At 45.1% G+C, this 27,461-nt stretch overlaps 1 long non-coding RNA gene across 1 annotated transcript in view; it reads right to left on the reverse strand.

Annotated features, from left to right (window-relative positions):
- Window positions 1-19,796, reverse strand: part of LOC140387223 (uncharacterized) — a 56,914-nt gene extending 37,118 nt beyond the window's left edge. Inside the window, exon 1 of the long non-coding RNA XR_011933787.1 lies at window positions 19,690-19,796. This is a non-coding gene — a long non-coding RNA (uncharacterized lncRNA). The remainder of the gene's footprint in view (window positions 1-19,689) is intronic.
- Between the last annotated feature and the right edge of the window lie 7,665 nt (window positions 19,797-27,461).

Genomic DNA, 27,461 nt, shown 5'->3' on the forward strand with positions numbered 1-27,461 from the left:
CAAGAGCCGGTGCAGACTCAAAGGGCCGAATAGCCTCTTTCTGCACTGTAAATTAAATGATAATCTATGATTAATCTAGGACAAAGGTTCGGCACAACATCGTGGGCCGAAGGGCCTGTTCTGTGCTGTCTTTTCTATGTTCTATGTTCTATGCTGAATTCAATTGGTTGCTGAATGAAGCAGCGGCCACTTGGTGAAATCAATGTCCTTTGCATTACATCCAAGTAACATGATCGCAATGTACTTCCCGATCTTAAAATGGGCGAAAAGTCAGTCTCCGATGTCAAACGGAAACGTTTTATTGATCTGATGTGGAGGTGGATCGTCACGGAATACGAAGAACAGAATGCATTGGCTGGGACCATCTTGGCTGGAACGAGCAAGCACGCGCATGGCTGACGAAACAACCTTTGTTTGTGATTCCTGTGTCCTGTAACTCAATAAACCCAAGTTCTAAAGTGATATTGTTTAAGAAGATAGGTTCCATTTGCCCCGCTTAGCGAACTCCTGGTCCTTTTTGCTCAGTGTTCCATGCATTTTCTCAACTTACACATCATTTCTGACCTGTGTGGCGAAGGATGCGGCAGGCGATCCAATGAAGTCAAAGAAATGGGGATGCACTTTGATTTTCCCGAGCCCCGTGATTCGCCCCCGTTCCGTTCGCTGGCTGCATTCTATCTTCCCGCCGCTTGTCAATGCCATTTTCAATTGAGCACAGTAAGAAGTCTTACAACAGAAGGTTAAAGTCCAACAGGTCTGTTTCAGGTCACTAGCTTTCGGAAGACTGCTGCTTCCTCAGTTGAATAAAGAGATAGGTTCTAGGAACATATATTTTGACAATGTCAAAGGTGCAACGCGATAGTTTAAATGCGAGCATTTGCAGGTCATTAAGTCTTTACAGATCGAGAGAGAGTGGTAATCCCACGTCGAAGAGGTGTGAATTGTCTCAAGTCAGGACAGTTGGCAGGATTTCGCAAGCCCAGGACAGATGGTGGGTGGTGAATGTAATGTGGCATGAATCCAAGGACCGGTTGATGCCTTATTCATGTGTGCAGAACTTGGCCATAAGTTTCTGCGCTGCGATTCTACGTTTTCGCGACTTCTGAAGGCTGCTTTAGAGAACTCTTACCCGAAGATAAGAGGCAGAATGCCCTTGACGACTGAAGTGTTCCCGATTGGAAGGGAACATTCCTGCCTGGCGATTGTCGCTCGATGGCCGTTCATCCGCTGTCGCAGCGTCTGCAAGGTCTCACCAATGTACCATGCTTCAGGAGATCCTTTTCTGCAGTGTATGAAGTACACAACATTGGCCGAGTCACACGAGTACGTACTTGGTGGGTGGTGTTCTCACGTGTAATGGTGGTACCCGTGTCGATGATATCGACATCTTGCAGAGATTGCCATGGTTTGTTTGAGGTTGCGTGAATATTTGAAGGCAAGTAGTGGTGGTGTGAGAATAAACTTGTTCATCTTCAGCGATGCTGTGTTGAAGGCTGCGAAGAAGATGTCGTAGTTTCTCCACTCCGGGGAAGTAATGGACGACTAAGACTACTCGGTCTGCTGTGTCCCATGTTTGCCTTCTGAGGAAGTTGGTATGGATTTTTGCTGTGGTGCGTTGGAACTGTCGATCAATGAGTCGACTGCCATATCCCATTCGGACGAGGGCACCTTGCAGTGTTTCACAAGGAACACCCAGCTTCTGTCGCAATATGCAAGGCGTCTTACAAAATCTCAGCACTCATGGTCCAGTTGAACCAGGAACATTCCTCGTCACAATGGACGTCTCGCACTCCACACCAGCAATGCCCCATGACGAATACATTGCTGCAACAGCCTCACCGACAACTGCCAATCTCCAGAATCATTTCTGCAACTCATCCGCTTCATTCTGGATCACAACTTGTTTACCTTCGACAACAAGTTCTTCATCCAAACACACGGAACAGCCATGGGGACCAAATTCGCACTTCAATATGCAAATATCGTCATACACAAGTTTGAACCAGACCTCCTCACCGCTCAGGAACTTCAACAGAGTTATACACCATGTACATCGATGACATATTTTTCCTTTGGACCCACGGCAAAGAATCACTGAAATGACTACACGATGACTTCAATAAGTTCCATCCCACTATCAGACACACCATGGATTACTCTCCTAAATCGGTTGCAATCTTGGAGACACTCATCTCCATCAAGGATGGTTTCCTCGGCACTTTGCTTTACCGCAAACCCACGGATGACCTCACGATGCTCCACTCTTCTAGCTTCCACACTAAACACATTAAAGAAACCATCCCCTATGGACAAGCCCTCCGTGTACTCAGGACCTGCTCAAACAAGGACGAGTGTACCAGACATCAACAGACGCTGAAATATTCCCTCGTACGAACGCGAGATGGCACTCGACTCAACGACAGACAGTTGCAACGCGCCACAGGAAAAAACCGCAGCGACCTCCTCAGAAGACAAACACGGGACACAACCGACAGAGGACCCATCGTCGTCCAGAACGTCCCGGGAGCAGATAATCTACGACATCTTCTTCGCAGCCTTCAACACGTCATCGATGAAGATGAAGATCTTGCCAAGGTCATCCCCACACCCGCACTACTTGCCTTCATACAACCGTGCAACGTCAAACAAACCATTATTTGCAGCAAACTACCCAGCCTTCAGAACAGCGACCACGACACCACACAACACTGCCATGGCAATCTCTGCAAGATGTGCCAGATCATTGACATCGATAAGACCATTACACGTGAGAACACCACACACCATGTACATGGTACATGCTCGTGCGACTCGGCCAACGGTGTCTACCTCATACGCTGCTGGAAAGGATGTCCCGAAGCGTGGTACATTGGCGACACCATGCAGAGGCGGCGACAATCAAAGGAAATCGCGAGGCAGGAATGCTTCCTCCCAGTCGGGGAACACTTTAGCAGTCAAGGGCATTCCGCCTCAGATCATCGGGTGATGGTACTCCAAGGCAACCTTCAGCACTCGCGACAACGTAGAATCGCCGGGCAGAAACTTATTGCCAAGTTCCTCACACATGAGTATGGCCTAAACCGGGACCTTGGATTCATGTCACATTACATTTACAACCCCCCCTGCCCCCGCCACCCCCCCCCCCCCCCCCCATCTGGCCTAGGCTTGCGAAATCCGACCAACTATCCTTGCTTGAGGCAATTCACACCTCTTTAACGTGGGATTACCGCTCTCTCTGGAACTGTAAAGTCTTAATTACCTGCAAGTGTTCGCATTCAAAGTATCGTCTTGCATCCTTGACTTTGTCTATATGTTTGTTTCTGGAAACTATCTCTTCATTCACCTGAAGAAGGAGCAGTGTTCCGAAAGCTAGTGATTTGAAAAAAGTCTGTTGGACTTTAACCTTATGTTGTAAGACTTCTTAGTGTGCTCAACCGAGACCAACGCCGGCGTCTCCACATCATTTTCAATTGAAGCCAGCCCATGTCGCGGGGAAATCCACGAGCAGTTCGACGCTGCTGTCCCGAGTCGAGAATCCCACCGGCCGGATAACTCACGTGCTGGGGCAAAGATTGAATCAAGTGAAGAAACTATCATTGAACAAGACAATGACATGGCATGCCAGTCTCTAACTCAACACAAATCTCGATCTAAACATGTTCTACAGTCCACAGACGTGAACGACAGAACGAGTGGAAGACGGAATGTAGTGGGGGCAAATACAGTGCAGGGAATGAAAAGATGTCAAGAAGCCAATTTTCTTAAAACGAAACACGACGTTTAACCAGCAATGCACGGCACGTTTGTTAACTTAGCACAAGGCCTCACAGTGTATGGTGGCATATTGAGATTTTATTGGTAAAACAACGGAGGCGCAACCGAGCAATCAATGGCGGCAGCCACGAAGGAGGTAAGCCTGTGCTGCGAAGTAAAAATAGGAGTCAAATTTAGCCCCGAACAATTTTATTAGCGAAAGCAAATTGTTTTCGTTTTCATGACTTATAACAATACAAGTAACAGACCCTCCTGTAGGAAAGCGCAGATCTTCAAGTATGCGGAATGATAGCTGAGACACCACGAACAATATGAAAAATAAACTATATATTGGATTTGGATGTGGATTTGAATGTGTTTATTGTCACGTGCACCGAGCTACAGTGAAAAGTATTCTACTGCGTGCAGCTGAAACAGATTATTTAGTACATCAAAATACAATACGTAATAGGCAACACAAGATACACAATGCAAATACATAGACACAGGCATCGAGTGAAGCATGAAGGGGTGTAGTATCAATCAGGTCAGTCCATATCAGAGTCGCTCAAAAGGAGCTCCCGGGGAAAAGCCTGAATAGTTTCTTATTAGCGTTTTACTAACTGATTGGATGCTCACTGACACCACGATTGCAGAGGTTACTGATGCAGGGTTTGGGCCGTTTGATTAGCAGTGATCAGGCCATAAGCATTGCGTTGTGATCAGTGAGTCAAGATGGTCAATTAAATTATAAAAACAGGAAGGCAAAGCAATTGCTGCAGATATGGAGAGAACTGAGGAATTTAAAATATCCCAAAGGAGCCATTAGATCAAGTAATATTTAACGAGGTTAAAACAAGTTGTATGGAAGTTAAACATTTGCAACAATTACCAATAGAAATTTGAAGGAATTCTCATTGGCAGATGTTCAAAGGAAATTAGTGGATGCCAGATGAACAGAAACCATCTTGAAATGGTTCAATGGAAATTAATAAACTTCCCAAACTAGCAAGCAGAACAGCAGGGAGACACATTGTTTATTCCTAGATCGACAGGGATATTCAGTCGATAATCCAAAAATCATGTGACAACTTGAGGCCAAACCTAAACCTGGTGTAAAGGAAAACAATAAGCTATGACGTGCTAAATTAAAAGTATACATGAGAAGCATTTGGTAAATAAACTGAATTTAGTGCCGCTTTCAAATTGGAGAGTCGAACGGTCAGTTTATCCGCACATATTATCTGAGGAGCAGAGCCCACTGAGAATAACATGCTGCAAGAGAACGCAAGCACCTTACACGGGCAAAACCTCAGATAAGAAGGCAATGTCACATGTGGAGACAATATTATTCGTGTGAATGTATCTATCTACTAAATCTAGTTTTTCTGGTAATCGCTGTTCAGAGACGAATCATTTCCCAGACCGTGAACTTTGCCAACTCGCAGAAGAAATGCCTTTTTTAAACGTAAACGGCCTTAGAACCAGAAGCTCTATCTCCAGGATCGGGGAATTCTAGTCCTCTCAAAATACGTGGATTTAAAACGTCGATTTGGCTTTACCTGAAACTGTTGACGGTTTTCTGTATTTTGGCACCAAAGTACCAATTATGCCACAAACAAATGCGAAACATAGAGCACTTTCAGACAAGTAGTAAATCATTTTTAAAATGGGCCCGCATGTAAGTGAGCCAGAGAAGACAGAGCCAGGAGTGAGACACAGCTAAGAGTGAGTTTGGGAATTTGAATCTAGGTGGGAATTGAATTAAATCAGTAAGGTAGCTCTATTTAAATTTCAGGAGATTAAATTAATTTAAATTAAGCTAGTATTGTGCAGTGTGGGTTAACAAGGGCTTCCCCACCCACTCACATAACTGGTTGGCAGTTAAGTGTTAGTCACTTAAATCTACCTTGATCTAAAAGCAGGTGGGGGAGGGTAGTCAATTCAGGACAGTTTAAAAAGAGCAACTTGTAAACTCAGTCCCAATGAGTTCTCCCAGTGAGCCAGAGAACACAGAGCCAGGAGTGAGACGTAGCTAAGAGTGAGTTTGGGAATTTGAATCTCGGTGGGAATTCGAAGCTGGGTGGGGAGGAAGTACATTTTATCCCTGGTAAGTGACTGGTAAGTAGTGTTTCTGTTCTTTTCATTGGTATATTTATTTAGTTTTTCTTTGTTTGTTTTTATGTTGAAATTGTAGTTGTTGAAGTTAACCGAAGGTTTAAGACATGGCAGGAGATCTCAGACCCGTGTCATGCTTCTCGTGTGCGATGTGGGAGCTCAGGGAAACGTCCACTGTCCCTGGCTCCTTCACGTGCAAGACGTGTGTCCAGTTGCAGCTCCTGTTAGACCGTTTGACGGCTCTGGAGCTGCGAATGGGCTCACTTTGGAGCATCCGCGATGCTGAGGCCGTCGTGGATAGCACGTTTAGCGAGTTGGTCATACCGCAGATGAAAGGTACTGAGGGAGTTAGAAAATGGGTGACCAAAAGACAGAGCAAGAGTAGGAAGGCAGTGCAGGTGTCCTCTGCGGTCATCTCCCTGCAAAACAGATATACCGCTTTGGATACTGTTGAGGGAGATGGCTCACCAGGGGAAGGCAGCAGCAGCCAGTATCATGGCACCGTGGCTGGCTCTGCTGCGCAGCTGGGCAGGATAAAGAATGGCAGGGCTATAGTGATAGGGGACTCAATTGTAAGGGGAATGGACAGGCGGTTCTGCGGACGCAATCGAGACTCCAGAATGGTATGTTGCCTCCCTGGTGCAAGGGTCAAGGATGTCTCGGAGAGGCCGCAGGACATTCTGGGGGGGATGGGGGGGGGGGGGAGGTAGGGGGGGGGAGGGTGAACAGCCAGCTGTCGTGGTGCACACAGGCACCAACGATATAGGTAAAAAACGGGATGAGGTCCTACAGCTCAATTTAGGGAGCTAGGAGTTAAACTAAAAAGTACGACCTCAAAGGTAGTAATCTCAGGATTGCTACCAGTGCCCCGAGCTAGTCAGAGTAGGAATGTCAGGATAGAGAGGATGAATGCGTGGCTCGAGAGATGGTGCAAGAGGGAGGGATTCAAATTCCTGGGACATTGGAACCGGTTCTGGGGGAGGTGGGACCAGTACAGACCGGTCGGTCTGCACCTGGGCAGGACTGGAACCGATGTCCTGGAGGCGGGGGGGGGGGGGGGGGGGGGAGGGAGGGGTTTGCTAGAGCTGTTGTGGAGAGTTTAAACTAATGTGGCAGTGGGATGGGAACCGATGCAGGAAGTTGGAAGGCAGTAAAACAGGGGCAGAAATAAAGGGCAGTAAGGGGGAAAGTGTAAGGCAGAGAAGCCATAGTCAAAAATCAAAAAGGGCGACAGTACAAGGTACAGTGACTGAGGGGAGCTCAGTGAATAGGACCAGGAATACTAAAAGGAATAAAACAGGAAGTGAAAACATTAATGGTAAGCGACGCGGCAGGTTGTTGCATGAAGATATGGTTCAACGACAAGGAAAATTAGGAGAAAGGTTAAGAGGAAATATAACTTAAGAGAGGTTACTGATCGAGGTGTTAAGATTCAGAACAGAGGTAAAAAAAAGTGTACTTTACCTGAATGCTCGTAGTATTCGGAATAAGGTAAAATAGTTGATGACGCAAATCATTGTGAATGACTATGATTTAGTGGCCATGACTGAAACATGGTTAAAGGATGGTCACTACTGGGAGTTAAATATCCGAGGGTATCAGACTTTTGGGAAGGACAGAGTGGATGGTAAGGGCGGTGGTATAGCTCTGTTATTTAAGGATGACATCCGGGCAACAGTAAGGGATGACATCGGTGCTATGGAGGATAAGGTTGAATCCATTTGGGTGGAAATCAGGAATAGTAAGGTGAAAACGTCACTGAAAGGAGTAATCTACAGGCCACCAAATAGTAACATTATGGTGGGGCAGGCAATAAACAAAGAAATAACAGATACATGTAGAAATGGTACAGCAGTTATCATGGGGGATTTTAATCTACATGGTGATTGGATTAACCGGGTCGGTCAAGGGAGCCTTGAGGAGGAGTTTACAGAATGTATCCGCGATAGTTTCCTAGAACAGTATGTAATGGAACCTACGAGGGAACACGCGTTCCTAGATCTGGTCCTGTGTAATGAGACAGGATTGATTCAGGATCTCATAGTTAGGGATCCTCTCGGAAGGAGCGATCACAATACGGTGGAATTTAAAATACAGATGGAGGGTGAGAAGGTAAAATCAAGCACGAGTGTTTTGCGCTTAAACAAAGAAGATTACAATGGGATGATAGAAGAACTAGCTAAGGTAGACTGGGAGCAAATACTTTATAGTGATGATGTGGAGATGCCGGCGTTGGACTGGGGTGAGTACAGTAAGAAGTCTTACAACACCAGGTTAAAGTCCAACAGGTTTGTTTCGATGTCACTAGCTTTCGGAGCGCTGCTCCTTCCTCAGGTGAATGAAGAGGTATGTTCCAGAAACACATATATAGACAAATTCAAAGATGCCAAACAATGCTTGGAATGCGACCATTCGCAGGTGAATTAATCTTTACAGATCCAGAGATGGGGTGACCCCAGGTTAAAGAGGTGTGAATTGCATCAAGCCAGGATAGTTGGTAGGATTTCGCAGGCCAGATGGTGCGGGATGAATGTAATGCGACATGAATCCCAGGTCCCGGTTGAATCCGCACTCATGTGTGCGGAACTTGGCTATAAGTTTCTGCTCGGCGATTCTGCGTTGTCGCGCGTCCTGAAGGCCGCCTTGGAGAACGCTTACCCTATGGTAATCTATGGTTGTGAATCTAGTTTAGTTATGCGCATACTTTGATGATTTCAATTGATGATATGCTTCATTCGTCTTATTTGTATGAGGAAATTATCGTGCTCCTGATTCACATGTTGTTGTTGAATTGGTAATCCATTGTCGTGTGATGCCAAAAGCTTGCATCTGTTGATAAATCAGCATTCTGTGGGTGCTGTCAAGGGATAAATCGTCCTCCGTGCTCAGCAGGCTTGCCTACATTTTCTTTTCATGAAAATCATTCACAATTGATCGTGCATGTTTTCATGATAATTTATATTCCTAATTGCGCCCACGATGTATTAGGCCTGACTCGATATAACATTTCACTCACGCATTAGCAAATTGAAAAAAAAAACGGATATTGCGTACATATATTCTGGTGTTCCAATATTCTGTAAGCAAACACTAAAGTTGTGAAAACAGAATTGCGGTCAATTTCCTTGCACCAATCAACAGTCGCTGTTGGTTGCCGAAATTGCTGAAATACCAACGGCGTGTTTCGAGTTTGAGCATCACTCTTAATATTGTTTTTGGATCATAATGCCATTGCTGGACTTACTCAATTGTTTATCTTCACATTACTATAATCAATTTTTAAAAAGTTGCTGACCTCTTCCGGCAACATTGAGCCCCACAAAACCGAAATGCACGCCGGGATGGAGTCGAATGACTTCCTGTAGGATGAGTGAAGTCCTGCAATTTAGGATTTGAGATTTTGTGATGAATTATTGGGCATCTGAGGGGAGCAAATCATATTTTATCATTTTGGAGCACTTCAGAAAGTAATTTCCCTCCGTCATTTGCAGAACCATAACAATTGATATCAGTCGCAATTATGTATCCATGTCTGTGGATAAAGGAAGTGGAATTATGTATTGTTCCGACTTCCCGATTTAATTTAAGTTCCTCCCACATAACTGCTGGTTTGACATGAACAGGACTAGAAACGTAAAATATCAGTTTGATCATTGAGTACGATGATGGTCGGGATTCTCCCTATCGGGATTCCCCGATGCGCCGGGAAAACACCCACGCCGGAGACGTTTTGGCGGTGTGGGGCTGCACAAAATGGGAAACCCCATAGGTTGGCTGGGGAGACGGAGCACCCCGCCAAGTATGTTATACTGCACATTTAAATCTTTGTTTCAATTTAGAAGTAGTTCGAATTTCGAATTTGTTCCAACATGGATTCTTTTATGCAGTCAATATATATTTTTTAATACATTTTGTTCCAGTTAAGGGGCAATTTAGCTTGGCCAATCCACCTTCCCTGGACATATTTTGGGTGCGGGGTGTGCGAGCGAAACCCACTCAAACATTGGGAGTACGTACAAACGCCACACAGACAGTGACCCAGAGCCAGGATCGAACCTGGAACCTCGGCGCCGCGAGTCTCACGCTGTGAATATGTCCAGTGTTTAAATTGCCCTCGATCTCCTGAGGAGCCGGCCTGAATCATGTACGTAATTTCCCTTTCTGCAAATTTTTGTTTCAAGCTAGACGCTCGAGAGGCATCTCCATCAAACCTGCAGGGGCACAAAGTGTATTGCAGAAAATAAGTGAAACACTTATTCTGTCCGAGATTCAGCACCATAATGTTTGCTGCGCAGTGAGAGACAGCACGTCGCATAATGAATTTGAGTTATTAAGCTTGCCTAAATTTCGTCATTAGCAGATTCATGATGTAAGTACTGGATATTTCGATTTTAGCATCCACTGCGAGGCTTCCGCTCCATGCCAGATGGCTGAAGCTAAATTCTCAATGTGATCTCAAAACCTGAGCCCGTGCTACAGAAACGATGCACCATGGGACAAGGATTGGAAACAAAAAGTTCGATTTTCGGAGGCGAAAACTGTGGGCGGATTCTTAGTTTTTGAGACTATGTGTGGACGCCATCGACGCAAATCCCTCAACAATTCTGATGCCAGTGAGCGGCTAGCGGCACCGAGTAAAATGCTCGCGGGTTGCACTGAAAACAGCCACAGATTGGCTGGCCCCGCTTGCGCAGGCTGACGACCTGCACGTGTCGCGCTCTACACCATTGCGTCAGTGGTGCGCAAACTGAACCCCCCAGCTGCGACGCCGCAGCCAACACCATGGCAACCCACTGGCCATCCCCACTAGTCTTCCAAGCCCTTGTAGAAGCCGACCCCCTGCCATGGTTCTATACGAGTCTAGGGGTGCTGGACACTGTCGGCAGCCGTCAAGCCACACGCGTGGGAATACAGGTGGCACGGTAGGGGGAAACTGGCCCATTGTAGGTCATGCATCGTGGGTGGGCAAGCCGTTGATTTGCTAATGACATTAAAATGACGTGCCGCTAATGTTTGGAGGGGGCAGACTTGTAGCGGTCCTCCTCCCGATCGCCGATCGTGATTTGGGCGTCGGACTACGGCGAATCCAGCCCTGTGTTTTTCAAAATAGTAAATGTAAAAATGTGCATGTCTGACTTACGTTGACTTAAAAGAACATATTTTGTATTCGCATTAGAATCATGGAAATGATATAAATTTTCGATAACTTTGGGCACGACCGATAGACGGCTTCGTGGTGCAGGGACAGCGTAACACATTCAGCAGGTCGAGCACAAAACCGGTGTGTTGATTCTAGCATTTCTCTGGAACGGATCTTAATCGCATTGGTCTCAAGTTTCACACTTTTTGTCCCACTTTCTTGTTGCGTAATGAAATTACATTCGCTTCGTTCAAACCAATGGTATCTTCCCCACATTTAGAGTGTTTCAGAAATTCAAAAGCGATGCACAGATAACATCACTATACACATCTTTTAAGCCAGTGGGAAATTGGTCTCAAAGCATTGTCAGTGAACTCATCTGGCAATGTGTACATGCCACATGCATCAAGGCAGTCATTTTCCTTTGCCCCTTACTCACTTCTATTTCCTAGCGTTAGACTCATCCTGGAATGTTCTTCTTATTATCAGTAATAGAAACTCATGAAAAATGGCTGGTGAATTTATCTGCCAGCGGCTTGTATTCAATGGCCAATTAGGAAAAGATCCAAGGTTTAATTATTATGTTTAAATACTTTTTAAAATTCTGTTTTTAGATCTCAGTCTTTTTTCTCTCATTCGCTAATTTTACTCGGTGTTAATATTTTAGCCAAACTTTGCTGTTTCTTGTCCTCTGCACAATATTCAGATATATCACGATTTACGCAAATTATAGGTTTCACCTTTAAGTATAATGTCTCTTTAACATTTCTCGTTATGCCTGAATGTTACTCCTGCTATCGGGCTGTTACTAACTTGTTGGTCTGTACTTATTCGGTGCAATTTTTAGGTAACCTCTTTTTAGCGCTTTCCGCTGCATCACAACCGACCAACTCCATAACATAATTTTTCAATTGAAGGAGCTCAAATTTGATGTCATCTTAATTGCTTTCCATTTACGTAAAACCCAGGGCGGGATCGTCCACTCCCATGCCGAAGTGGCCGCGCCGTCGTGAACGCCGTCGAAATTCACGACGGCGCAGGACGGCCCCGGTCCCTACCGATTCAGGCCCGGACAATGGACCAGTATTGGGGCCGCGTCATCTACCCGCGCCGGGCCTTGTCGCCCGCGTAAAAGCGGCGCCGCATAGGTGACGCGGCCGGCGCTGCATTACGGACGGCATGCGCGCATGCGCGGGTTGGCCGGCGCCAACCAGCGCATGCATGGTTGCCGTCCTCTCTAAGTCCGCCCCGCAAGAAAATGGCGGACGGATCTTGTGGGGCCGCGGGAGGAAGGAGGTCCTCCTTCAGAGAGGACCCCACATTTCATGTGAAGCCCGGTGCAGGATACCCCCCTCGGCCCCCCCCTTCACCACCCCCCCCCCGCCGCCCCCCACAGGCCGCCCCCCCCCCCAGCGTTCACGCACCACCCACGACTGCAGCGACCAGGTGTGGACGGCGCCGGGGGGGACCCGCCGTTTTGGCCTGGCCGCTCGGCCCATCCGGGCCTCAGAATAGCGGGGGTGCTAGAGAATCGCCATTTTCGGTGTCTCCGGCGATTCTCCATCTGCGGCCCGCGAAACTCGACCGGGCCGTTCCCGCCGCTTGGGAGAATCGCTGGAGGGCGTCGGACCGTCGTCCCCGGAATTTTTGGCGGCCCAGGGGATTCTCCCAATCGGCGTGGGAGTGGAGAATAGCGCCCATGGAGTTTCCGAGTTAGTTACCGCTTCCTCAAACTAAATGTCCTATTCAATTACATTATGGCGTTTGATTTCTGAAGGCTTCTTCGATGCAAAATCTTGAATTCCCTCAGTTTTCTTGCGGAAGCCATATCGATCAGGTTTGTTCTCCGCTTTGCTCCGGAACATGCTGTTCCACAAAACAATCCCAACGCATTCCCGGACTCCTTCAGAAAGACTAAGTTTGATCATGTGCCGTTTCAAGTCCATACATTAATTGAAATCCTCCTTGGCCAACGCTGTGTCTCTCTGAAAATCGTCGATTATTTATTTCACTGGGCTGCACCCCACCATTTGTTAACAATTACCGATTGTAAACAAGTACACGACCAATCCAAAGAGATTCAGACCCTAATCATTTCTGATCTCTCCCAAACACACACCCACGATTGCTAATATTAAGTCATTGTTTTCTGTTGCAAACAATAGATGACTGGAGATGGTACGCCCCACGCCCCACGGTAGCAGAATGGTTAGGACAGTTGCTTCACAGCTCCAGGATCCAGGTTCAATTACCGGCTTGGGTCAATGTTTGTGTGGATGCGTGTATGCGTGGATTTCCTGTGGGTGCTCCAGTTTCCTCCCACAGACCAAAGATATGCAAGTTTAGGTGGATTGGCTATGTTACATTGCCCTTCGTGTCCAAAGGGGTTCGGTGGGGTTACTGGGTTGCGGGTAGGGGTGGAGGTGCGGGCTTCGGTAGGGTGCTCTTTCAAGGGCCGGTGCACACTCGGTGGAACGCATGGCCTCCTTCTGCACTATACATTCCTGGGAGGAGCGCGGAAGCGTAGTGGTTAGCACTGCGGATTCACAGCGCCAGGGCCCCAGTTTCGATACCCTGGTGGGTCACTATCTGTGCGGAGTCTGCACGTCCTGCCCCTGTCTACATGGGGTTTGTCTGGGAGCTCTGGTTTTATGCCACTGTCCAAAGACCTGCAGGTTAGGTGGATTGGCCATGCTAAATTGCCCTTCGTGTCCAACAAGGTTAAGAGAGGATATTGGGTTAGGGGGATAGTGTGGAAGTGAGGACGTAATTGGGTCGGTGCCGACACGATGGGCCGAATGACCTCATTCTTCTCTGTATGTTCTATGTACTCCATATTATATCAAAATGTCATAATTAATGAACATTGAAATCCCACCACATTTGTTCGATTGATTCCCAACTTTGGTATCCTTTAGCCATCACAAATCACTTTCCAATGCTTGTCCATCCGCAACTATGTGTCTGAAATTCTTGTCAGATCGTATTTATCTGTATATATGTTCACGTTGAGATCAGGGGCGGGATTCTTCAGTCATCTGCCACAAGTTTTTCGGCAGCGCATCGTTCGCTGCCGGCAGGATTCGACCTTCTCATAGATTTTCAACGGGATTTTGCATTAAAGCCATTCGTCACACCAGGAAAACTGGTGAATGAGGTTGTGCTACCAGCCGGGAAAAAAGTCCCAACAACCGAGATATTCCGGCCCAGCTTTAATATTTCGAACGTTACCTGCATTGAGATGCATAACATTTACTTGAGGGGGTACATTCTTCTAACCTTTAGTCTGGTTTTCTACCACAGTCCAAAGACGTGGGACGTCTTTGACACTAATTTCCCTCTGTTTCATCATTCAGATTTGCCTGGAACTTATCTTTGACAGACTAAACATGTCCAAATTAGATGGCTTGACCTCACTAATGTGCATAATAACTCTCGGTACATATGCGGCTCCAAAGTACACCGCTCCCAATACGCTTCTGATGCAATTTAGTACAGCAACTTAACCCCCAATGTCCCAATACAGTGCCCCACGAACTTCAACTACCACAAGAACAACAGTTTCTAAGCCTTACAATCATCTCTCTAATTGTTGAATTCCATGCTACACGTACCTCAAGTAATAGTCCATATATTAAAACTGCACCTGTTGACTTAGTATGTGGTCTCCATTCTGCTATGTAAAACCTTCTTCATAACTTCTTCAACCTTCCCGTAACAGCCTCCCCGAACAGGCGCCGGAATGTGGCGACTAGGGGCTTTTCCCACTAACTTCATTTGAAGCCTACTTGTGACAATAAGAGATTTTCATTTCATTTCATTTCCCAGATAGGTTCGTCGGCACCTGCACGAACTAGGACCACTGCGTCCTTGTCCTCCCATCGCAATGACTGTCTACAGTCAAGAGTAGTTTTCTTCGAACTGGCACCGGAATGGCAACATACTCGACTGGACACAGAATAGCGTTAATTTCACTGATTGTACTGGCGCCGCCACCACCCGTGTAGGTAAATTTACTCCCGACTAACGATGTAATGATCAATGAACTCATTCACCCTGCAGCCACCACTCTCATCATACTAAGTTGAGAAATCATATGCGTAGAAAACCCTCCAATATTGAGTCTGTCGTCCTGTTCCTCTCTGAGTCCACTCTCTCGCATTTACACTCGCATGTCATAATAATAATATATTTATTGTCACAAGTAGGCTTACATTAACATTGCAAAGAAATTACTGTGAAAAGCACCTAGTCGTCACATTCCAGCGCCTGTTTGGGTGCGCAGAGGGAGAATTCAAAACTCCAAATGACCTAATAGCACATATTTCGGGAGTTGTGGCAGGAAACCGGAGCACCCGGAGGAAACCAATGCAGACGCGTGGATAATATGCAGAGTGCACACAGACAGTGACCCGGGCATCGAACCTAGTACCCTGGCGCTGTGATGCCAGATGCTAACCACTATGCGAAGACCAATGAAACCACAATCTGGCACAAGGTATATTGCTGTCTCCTGATGGAACGAATACATGTATGCACCACTCTTCGGCCCCCCAACCCCATCTCTCCACTCCCCCTCCCAACCGGACATAACCTTTGTCGATCAGCCTCCAGTTCATAAACTGAGGTGAGGCAGTTTGCATTTTAAAGACTTCATCAAGACGATTTCCGCCTTGATCAATCTAGCAAAAACAAGTTCACATATGCTGCAGCCGTGTCGCATCGTCTGTCCTACCACAATTAGTGTCTCATAGTATATCGTGTTCTTATATTATTCAATTACATGTTTAACATTTTATTTATATATGATGGTAACAAAAGATTAACAAACAATTATCGAACAGTTGCAGGGCCTATTTTGAATTTGAAGAATAGGAAAATCTACACATACCAGATCATGACGAAATAACTAGACCCTTCTCGTTCAGCAGTTCAACATCACATACTGAAGACGAGAAGTTACAAAGCGAATGTGAAATTGGTAACTCTCTCCTTACCTTTGTAAAACTCGTTATTTTCCATATGCCAATACGATATTTAATTGCATTTTCTTGCTTTGAACTCTTATATTTACATATTTGACTCTGTGCACTGAAATCATACTTTGCAACAAATTGTCACACACATTCACTCTATCTTTACCTCATTGTTCCACTCAAGAGGAAATCACTCGGAATAATGGTGTGCTTCTTGTATAATTTTCTCACAAATTCTTCCAGCAGGTTTCAGAACACTCGCCAGGTGTTCAGCTTCGATTCTTCTATCTCTCTGAGACATCGAAAGATTAGATGTTCAACTAAATATGATCTCTCATTTGGAGCAAACAAATGTGTTCGTGAAATGCAGCTGCCCAGCAGCCTGCCAGCATTTATTGTTCGAGATGTTTATGCCTTCTACCTGGGTCCTGGTGCACACACATATTTGAAAAATATTCTGTGCCGCTCTTTCTCTCTGCCTGGTCGTGTCTATACCTGTCTCTGGACCACTGTCGCGGGACATCAACATATTCCGTTTCACTTTCTTATGGATTATTCTCTCTTGGACAAATAGTCGGGAAGAAAACGATGGTTTCTTGACCAAACGATTGGGAGAGCCCAGCTTCAGTGATAAAACTGCGGACCTAAGTCTACCCAGGTAAAGAATCAGGTGGCATTGATACAGAGTTTGGTGGTACGTCACAGAGTGTAGTGACATAAGAAAGAATATTGTTTACATTTGACCATGTCTGATTTACATTTTCCGTGAAACACGCACCTAGCCAGAGTGTGATTTACTCTGCATTTCATGTATCTACGGATCCCTCCGTAAACTCGCTAACCTCCTCACTTGTTTCCAGTTCTGAAAGCGGTGTCCTTAGGTGGTGTTGGAAAGACATGCCTGTTCATGTTTATGCTGGCAGTTGCAGAGTGTGTCTTAAAAATGAAACTGCTGAAGGACGCATGAAAATGGTTTACGTGAAATGCGTTGTTTAATTCTTGTTCTTGCTGCTAAAGATGCTTCCACGTCAGATTTTAGCTGACATCCTTATGATAATTGATTTAATATACTGTCCTACACTTCATTGATTCAACTCCGTGAGAAATAGAGAGAATTATCCAAATAGACTATTGGTAATATATTCTAATTATTTGTCTTCCCTCTGCATGTTTTATGCTGTTTCTTTTTCATGAATGGTTTGTAACCTATCACTAAAACTATATCTGTACGCTCAGGGGTGCAGACGTGGCAGAATATAGCACACAAATACATCTCTAAATAAAGGTAGAAATGTCTTACACTTCTAAACCTAGGGTAAAATATACAATTGTCTATAAAGCTATGCACTACTTTGTCATTTTTGTATCCACAGCGGAATTATTAGACACATTACCGATATAATTAATGGATGATCGAGGGTGCGATCTAATGTGAAGGCATACATGCTAAAGACTAACCTCTTTATCAAGGTGCACTCGTGTTTCTTACTAAAATATCCTTGGTCATACTACAAATAAAAATGCAGAATTCCAACCATGTGTTGCCGTTACATCGAGGCAGCATGTGAGTTCAATTCACTGAAAATCAACGTGCAATGTATATGTTGGTTAGTGCCATACCGACGCGGGACAACGTGGTTTACCCTGCTGGAGTACAGTCGTCACTGCCAGGGTCGAATGTGCTCGGCCCATATATTTTCAAAAGCTGCACCAATCCCAGAGATTCCTCACTGCACACACCGGATCAATTCATCTTCACTTATTTCATCAATGCCTGCCCCGTTATAAAATAAACGAAGTTGAGATGCTCCATAAGGCGCTCGTAATCTTCCAGAGCTCATCACAAAATGTGACGGGCCAATTAAAACATCGTCCTCATTTCGTCAACCATTAAGCAGTGTTTTATTATTGTGTGTTATGCAGATACTGAAAAAGTGATGGAGGAAAATTCAGACGAGCTTTCTGAAGATAACAAGATCATTGTGAAAGCAAACTGGAAACAATTGACGAAACTATAGTGGAGTGAGACGAGGTGAGGTATTCTTACTGAGAGTTTTTGAGTGCGGATGACGTCGAATGGACTCCTGCTTAACTGTGGCCAGTCAACTATGTATCATTTACCGAAGCCGTACTTGTCCAAATTAAAAAATTTCTGGATAACATTCACCCATTTCACGATCAATAACAAGTTACCTTGGCAGCATAAAAGTTCAAGAAAACGCTGTGTTCACTGAACAACATTCTAAACATCCTGACTGGCTTCTATGGTCCCAGCTGCATGTTTCTGAGTTGAGCACCGTTCGCTGACGGCTGGATTTTCTTTTCCCGCTTTTTGTCTTTGGCATTGCCTATTTAGGTGTCTAAACGCCGCCCTGAAAAGCGCGGGCGGTGCAGCGCCTACAGCCCGAAAAGAAAATATCATCACCGGAGAAACGTTGTCCGATTTATCACCAGACAGTTTTCCACCGTAAATATAGTAAGATTTCCCTTGGGAGTAAATTCATATAGATCAAATACGGCAGTGTATAAGTGACGTAATATATGGCAACCTTACAAAATCAAAACACGTCATACGTCCAAACGGACTGACCACAAGCGACAACGCGCATGCCGCCGTTTTATGGAATAGATTTAATTTACTGCATGAGTGCTCATCCGACAAGTCTCGGGGATTATAAACAATTCTGGCCAAACCATGAGATAACCACATTGACCATTTCGATATTCTTTATCAATTGCCCAGTTCTTGGAGTCTGTTTCATGGAAGATATGGCGGTCAGAAAATGTCAGAGGCTCACACTGAGCATGCTCCACACTTGTACGCAATGCCGCCTGGAATGACACGTGCATTCACAGAGAACCCCTTCGAATGACACACCGTGATGACTTGGAACTGGACCGTAATTATCACTGTCCCAAGCTGGGCACCATAATACTTCTACATCCACCCACATATATCTTTCTGTGTACGTGTGCATCAAAAACTGCATCAATATGGGAATGACTCTCTCCCCAATTTTCGCACCAATAGCTATTTTCACTGCACTTCAAGAACTATCATTACAACAAATAATTTAAACTCGAATTTTGATTCCACATGGCTTGCAAACTTCACAGGTAAAATAAAAAACAAAATATTCCAGATTCGAAAATATTTTACCAGTAAGGCATTCTTCAGATTATCGTAAATCCTTTCTAATTGACTTCTAAGTTCCAAAGGAAATTAATTTCAGGGAAAATCATACCCCAGCGGCAACAGTCTGTTCCGGCCGGCCTCGTCTTTATCCGAGGTGAGCTGTTCTGTGTGATTTTCCAATGAAGCCACCTCCCTTCGGCGTAAAACCCGCGAGCACGGGTGCGTTGATCATGGAAAAATAAAATCCCGCCAATGGGAAAATTCCGGACGGAACTTCGCATGCCAATCGTTGTAAGTGGAAAATATACAGTGCATGCGCGTTTCAATTGAGAGAAGAGTCATTTATTTGGTTAGATGGACTGCATTTTTAGAAGGCAGCTTTCGGCAGCAAGTGGTGTGAACAAACAGGGAACTTTAGAAATATCGCTGCAGCAAAATATTAAGTGTCAGGCTACATAGGGAAATATGACAGAGGAACTGATTTGAATATCAGCAATCAAATTTACAATTCCAAATTAACCCCCTTTGATAAATTGAGTTCAAGTAGTGTGCAACCGTTCTCTTACCTTCCAAAGAACCATCACGTCGTGTTCCTCCGCCTTCCTTTCCGTCCGGACCTGGATTCGCAGGGCTTTTTAGATCGGAACTGCTTGCAACGTCAATGGCCAACATGACAGCTGTAATAACTAGGAATAATTAATGTGATTTCGTCATTATATTTCCAACTAAAATATCATTCGAACATTCAACAGCAATTTCCATCATGCGGCGAAAGTATTAACTGCTAACTGGCGAGGGGTCCGATAATATTGCATTGTTATATCCGTGTGCCTGCCGATTCGGCATTGCTTTGCATTGATATTTACGAACTATGAAGAATAAAGAAGCGAAAACATTGCTGTTTCAGCGAATCATAAATATCGATTATTATTTGACAGTGATGCGCTTTTGCGTTGTGTTTATTTCAATTATGTATGAAATAAATGCATGGCGAAAAAAAGTTTCCATAAAAAAAAATCTGTATTTCAGCTACCATTATAGCCGGAATTAGTTGAACGTTTCGTCGATTCTTAGAAACGACCGATATCACAACAACCGTGTCATCAATGTGAACCAACATATCAGCCAGATTCGGACATTTGCTCAATTCAGCATTTCCGAATTAAATATCATGACCTAAACCAATTTGTTCACACCATTTCATTGGAGCAATGCAGCTGGTCTAGGATGGACGTGTGGGCAAAGCTGCAAGGCGCTGAACTCAAATTCAGTTTGGAACCATGGATCCCGACAGACAGAATGCGTTTTGCAACGCAGGCATCCTGTTTTTGTATTGTCTGCGATTTTAGGGAATTCGGGCTGGCGAATATGATAAATTAATTTGAAGGAAGTACAAGTGAAATGTTACATCATCGGAACGTAGTGCGTGGGCTGGTGCACAGGAAGAGGGAGGAGGAAATGGAGTTGCTGTTGCAGCATCTGAGAGAAAGCCTGGAAAGTACATTGGGATGGCTATATATGGTTGTATTCGATGGAGTCCAGGTCAGCATGGTATATCATCTTGCGACTGTTAAAGGTTGTTGGAGGGCCAGAGAGGGGGGTGCGTCATTTAGGACATAGTTGGTACGGCGGACGATTATTCTTATATTGAGCTCGCAGTAGGGTGACAAATCTGAACAAGATGGACAGCGTCATGGTTCTGAGATATGTGGCTGGAGGGGCGCTCATAGGGCACAGCTCCAGAAGATGGGTGGAACACTGTCGAGTGATCTATAAACGACAGTGAGGCGGGATTGGGGTGTGCGGGGGATTGATGTCCATGGTGATGGGGGGGGGGGGGGGGGAGTACTCAGTTCAGGAATAGTTCAGAAAGGACCAAATGTAAAAATGCTGGAAAACTCAGCACGCCTGGCAACATCTGTAAAGAGACAAAACAGCTAACCTTTCGAGTCCAGACGCCCCTTTGTCAAAGCTAAAAGGCACGGAATGTGAGAGATATTCATACAGTAGGTTGAGGGAATGAGAGATGAGTGATACCCACAGAAACCAAGGAAACAGAATGATAATTGCCGCCTCCGTGGAGAATAAAAGGTGTGGAAGGCTAATCATCTGAAGTTGCTTTCTTCGGTGATGAAACCGGAAGGCTTTTGCGTGCCTTACTGGAAGATGCTGTACCTCCAGTTTGCGTTGAACATCGCTGGAATTTTGCAGCAGGGCAAGGGCAAACATGTGGGAATGGGAGCATGGTCACGTGTCAAAATGGGACAGCAACGGGAAGGTCACGGTTCTGAATGCGCACAGACCGAGTGTGCTCAGCAAAGCGACCACCCACTCTACGTTTGTATCTCCAATACATAGGAACCATGTTTGCAGCAGCGAATGCAAGAGACCAATTTGTTATAGGTGCAAGTAAAACGAAGCTTAACCTGCAAAAAAGTGTTTTGGGGCTGGAATATTAATCATGGAAGCTGTTAAGGTGTTAGACCTTTTGCGATTGCATGGGAATCTTCCACGGTTGGTGGGAGAGGTGTTGGGTATGGTGGAGGAGTGGATTAGATAATCATGGAGGGAACGGTCTCTGTGGAATGCATACTGACAGAGGGAGTGAAGGGAAGATGTGTTTTGTGGTGGCATCACGCTGGATTTTGCGTAAATGTCGGAGGATTATGCTTTACATAAGGGAGTTGGTGAGCTGATATGTGAGAACGAGGGGTCCCTCTCCTTGTCCTGGGAGGGAGGGTAGGGGGCAAGTGTAGTGGTGTGGTTTAAGGACCGCACGCTGTTTAGTGCACAGCCAACAACTCTAGATGGGTAATGACGGTGAGGAAGGAGGAACACATTTTCGAAGCACCACTTTGGAAAGTGGCATCATCGGAATAACTGCGAGCATGGAAACATAGGAGCTGAGAGAAAGTGATGCCGTCTTACAGGGTGCACGGTGAGATGGCGGTTGTCCAGATAGCTGTGGGAGTCGGTTTGCTTGAAATTTATATCAGCAGACAACCTGCTGCCGGAAATGGAGGCCGAATCGTCATGGAAGGTAAGGGTAGTGTCTGAGATGGACCAGGTGAAAGTGATGGAGGAGTGGAAACTGGAAGCAAAGTTGATGAATTTTCCAGGTCCGGACGAGAGCATAAAGCGGTATCGAAACAGTTTATGATGCCTTTCTTTGGTGCCGCGTCCGACTGCCGTTCAGACCTGGAGGGGTTAATCAAATTCGCTTTCAGCTTCCACCGTATCCATCATGTTAAACTGGTCTATCGCAAACACTTTCCTTGCCTTTCTTGACCTTTCTGTCTCCATTACCGTCAATAGACTATCTTCCACTATCCATTACAAGTCCTCTGACTCCCTCAGCTTTCTTGGATCAAACTCATCGAACCCTCAATCGCATTTGTTCCGATGATGCCACTTTCCAAAGTGGTGCTTCATATGTGTGTCCGTTATTCGTCACCTATCATTTCCAACCTACAATTGTTTACAGGCCCTCAACGGCAAGCGGTCCATCTCCCGCGTAACTCCCCTCTCCCCTCCCCTCCGACCCAGAACAAGGACAACGTCCTTTTGGTTCATACATTTCACCGCACCATCCTCCGTATGCAAAGCATAATCCTCCGCCATTTTAGCCAACTCCAACGTGATGTCAGCATAAAACACATCTTCCCTTCACTCACTTTGTCAGTATTCCGCAGCAACAATTCCCAGCGGGAAAATCTAGTCCACTCCTCCACCGGGCCCAACACATTTCCCCTCACCCATGGCACCTTCCCATGCAATCGCAGAAGATGTGAGACCTGCCTTTTTACCTCTTCCATTACTAACATTCCAGGCCCAAAGCACTCATTGTAGGCTAAATCGCTGCCTTTTAAAGCAGACCAAGGCAGGCCAGCAGCACGGTTCAATTCCCGTACCAGCCTCTCCGAACAGGCGCCGGAATGTGGCGAATAGGGGCTTTTCACAGTAACTTCATTGAAGCCTACTCGTGACAATAAGCGATTTTCATTTCATTAAGCAGCGTTTCACTTGTACCTCTTTCAATTTGGTCCAATGCACTCGCTGTTGCCAATGTACTCTCCTCTGTATCGAAGAGACCAAACGTAGACTGGATGTTCTTTTTACTAAGCACCTTTCGCCTGTGCACATTCAGAACCCTGGCCTTCCCGTTGCTTGCCATTTTAACACAAGACCCTGCTCCTATGACCACATGTCTGTTCTTGGCCTGCTGCAATGGTCCAGTGAAGCTCAACGCAAACTGGAGGAAGAGCGTCTCATCTTCAGGTTCGACACGCTACAGCCTTCCGGTCTCAACATCGAATTCAACAACTTCAGATGATTAGCTCTTCTCCACTTCGATCACTTTGTTTTCATTCCAGTTCATTTTAACTGTCTGTTACCTTTCATTTCTTTCTTGTCTTTCTGAATGTAAATTTCCCTCGCCGTCCCACTCTTTTATTATCTTATCCCCCCCCCCGCCCCCCCCCCCCCCATTTCCTTACCGTTTCTCCTCTTTGCAACTCCCTACCCCCCCCCCCCCCTTGTTCTCATATTACCTATCTCCCACCCATGCCCCCGGCCCCCAACATGTACATCTGCCACAGTATACCCTTTGATTATAGTTTTTCTACTCTTTCGTCTTTCACGACTCTTATTCTTGATGCGGACTGCCATTAGAATGCTTTCTTCCATGGTTTTGGTGATTATAACTCATCTTTCATTCCTTTACGCTGTAGTATAAATATCTCCCACTTTCGAAACCTTTTTGCTTTGATAAAGCGTCATCTGGATCTAGAAACGTTAACTCTTTCCTGTCTTTGCAGATGCTGCCAGACCTGCTGAGATTTTCCAGGATTTTCACTTTCGGTTTTATATTCCAACATCAGCAGAAACTTTATTGTAACCAGAAAAGACTGAAGCTCTGTTTTCTGAGGTGACATCATTGGAACAGATGCTCTGAGGCGCAGATACTTGGAGAGCAAGATGCAGTCATTAAAGTGAGCAGCGAATGTGTGGCCAATATAGCTGTGGGCGCTGGCGGCTTTTTCATGAATGTTAGTAGTCAGACAATAACCAGAAGAGAAGGGATTTGTCGGAGATAGACCATGTGACGGCGAGAGAGCAGTATAAATTAAAAGCAAATCGATAGATTTTACCTGGTCCAGGCAAGAGCATGACGCGGCATGAATATAGTCATCGATATAAAGGAGAGAGAATAGTCGAACAATACCTGGGTATGATTCGCACAGGGATATCCGACATAACCTACAAATAGGCAATTCATAGACAATGGCAGCACACATAAACACACATTACATTTGCAGGAAGTGATAAATGTTAAAGTTGTTAGTAACAGAATAATTTTACATCGGTGGGGAGGCTGGTCGTGGGAACTGCACGGGCTTCTGCACGAATAACATGCGAGAGCCCTCAGGCCACCCTGGTGAGGGATTGGTCGTCTATGGTAAAATCCTGTGCTTCGGGCCAGAAAATCGGATAGTGTTGATGTGGCGCAGAGCACCAGAGAAATCGAGTAATGTTGGTGGGACCGTGTAATGGGAATGGCTTCTCGACAGGATGAAATTATTTCAGTTTGGCGGTAAAAGGCTGAGACGGTGGATGGACGTGGGGAATCCTGATTTTCGATATTGTGAAGCAGATAGATGAGAGCCGTGTGGGGTTCGGTTGGTATGACGTTGGAATGTATGGAGGAAAGTTCGATGTATTTGTGTTACATTTATGGGTTGATGATCCAGGATAGGTTGGAGACAAGTATGTAATTTGGCGCTCAGAGCATGAGAGGTAAATATCAGCCCTTTAGACAGCAGCACCTTGTCGGCTGGGCTGATAGCCAGGTCAGAGCTGGACTTTTGAGAAAGCAGATGATAATTATCATGGGATCATAACACAGAAACGGAGGTGTCTGAGATCGCAACGGCAGTTCTCATTGAAAGTATGAAGATCAGGTGGATGGGCAGAGGAATGGGGCAGATCGAGAGAGAATCAGGAAGACGGGTGAAATGATCTAATGATGAGTCGGAGAACTCTCTAGTCCAAAAAACAGAATTAAATTCAAATATATTTTCAGTGTCTTTATAATGTCAGTAACTAATGTCTGGTTGTCATTTCTGGCAGAACGTCCAATGACATAGCATCTTTATAAGACGTCTTTCACTTTTGAACAATTATTATTGTTTTTCCTCAACCAGTGGTGCTGTATGCTTTTCTAAATGTCTATCTTTCTTGCAGGGATAAACCTTTGCTTACGGTTATTGAATGTCTCCTTAAACGTCAACCACTGATTTTTCCTCATCTATCGATTTATGCAGTTTACCAGTTCAGTTTCGCGGCCTCAGCTATCTTTGTTCTTTACAGAACATAAGGAGGCTATCTGACCCATCGTGTTCGTATCGGTACGCAAAAGAGCTCCCCAAGGAGTCCCATGTTCCAACCCTTTCTCTGTAGCCCTCTAAATGCATCGCTTCCAAATATCTATCCAGAACTCATTTGAAACTACCGATGTAGTCCACATCCACCCACGTCATACGCAGCACATTCGAAACCACAGTAAGTCTCTGTGTAAAAACGTTTCTCTTCATCTCATTCCGAGCTCTCTTGCTGACCACCTAGACATTGCGACCACAAGTCACTTACATACCAGTTAGGTGAAACAGAATATATTTCTTTATTCTATCAATTATGCTCATCATTTTGAATATCTCAATAAGGTCATCTCTTAATTGTCTCTGGTCCAATGTGAACAAAAGCAATTTCTACAATATTGTCTTTTATCTGAAAATCCTCATTCTGCCATCATACTAGTAGCTCTCCTCTGCGTGCTTTCCGGGGCTTGAACATCCTTCCTTAAATAAGGTGTCCAGAAGTGAACACACTACTCCAAATGTGGTCTGACCAATGATTGGTAGAGTGGCAGCATCATTTCCTTGCTGTTATACTCTATGCCTCTATTTATAAACCAAGCATCCTCTGAGCCATCTTAATAACTGTTTCATCTTGCCGAGCCACCTTCAGAGAAGTGCGCACTTGAACTCAATGATTGCATGGTAATTTTTCTTCATTTGCTTTAACTATATTTTCGGCCGGCTGGTCCCTGGTTTCAGACAGGCAGCCCCCCCTCTCCCCCTCCCCTTCACCCCTCCCCCCTCCCCCCCCCCTTCCCCCCTCCCCCTCCCCCTCCTCCCCCCCCCACTAACTGAAATAAAATCCTAAGATCAAATGCTTCTTGTTATTTCAAGACAGTTTACGATGCGACTATGCATTAATTTTGTCGTGTTGTCTACGACCAGATCTCTCTGTCAAAAAAACGGTGCAGATTTGTATCTTTGTTTCTGAAATTCCTTCCCGCACTAACACTCAACGAAAATAATTTTCCAGGTCGATTCCCAATATGCATGTACATTACAGTCGCAAATAATTATGAGGTTAATAATAATCGTTAACTGTACAATTAAACCTTACTGCATATGCCATACTACGTTGTAAAAACTTTTGGGACCCAAAACCTGGTGGAACACATGCCTCTTTTCTTTTACATTTCTTAAACCTACGCAAATTAATTCTGCACATTTCACTAGCGTGCTATGATAAGCTATCATAAATATACTCCTGCCATTAATAAATGATATGCCTGCACTGGCAACCTTTCCTAGGTTCCTGCATTTTAGAAATAGCTACTACGCTAAAATATTCAGGGTCCGACCTTCGCCACCTTGCAATCATACATCTGTGCGCATATCAGTTTATATATGCATACTTCCACGTGTGCAAATGATTCGTCCAATTTGGGGGAGTGGCTAAACGAACCGGCAAAAAGAGCATTTTCTGCTGTCATTTTTCACAATTTATTGATGTATCTGTCCTGCACTCTTCAACAAGTTATTTCAAACCATTCTGGGCCTACTCTCGGTATGTTCTGCCCTTCACCTTGACTGCTCTATAGCTTTGTTATTTCGCTTTCGCTCCTTCATCTTTAGTGAAAAAGTACTTCTCCACCATTCCAGTGCTCATTTGAATGTACCCTGTCCCCTGGCTAGTTCTCTGACTAGCCAAAACTCTGGATAACGTGAAGCTCACTATTTCCGCACAGTGTTGGCACTGCGTCATGAATTTAACTCATTTATTCCCACAGCATACTTTGAACTAATCAGTAATCTATTTACCGTATTCCAAATAATTCCTGATAAGAATTTTATCTTTTCTCAGGTCAGAATTTATTACATTTTACGTTATATTTTATCTTGAAAAAAGAGCCTGGAGCTGCTGAAAATTGCTCAGGAGAACTGTTTTTCTGTTAACAGTTCTATACTGTTGTCAAGAAATGAAC

This window comes from Scyliorhinus torazame, chromosome 12 (genome assembly GCF_047496885.1).
Source record: "Scyliorhinus torazame isolate Kashiwa2021f chromosome 12, sScyTor2.1, whole genome shotgun sequence".
In the NCBI taxonomy this organism is placed as follows: domain Eukaryota; kingdom Metazoa; phylum Chordata; class Chondrichthyes; order Carcharhiniformes; family Scyliorhinidae; genus Scyliorhinus; species Scyliorhinus torazame.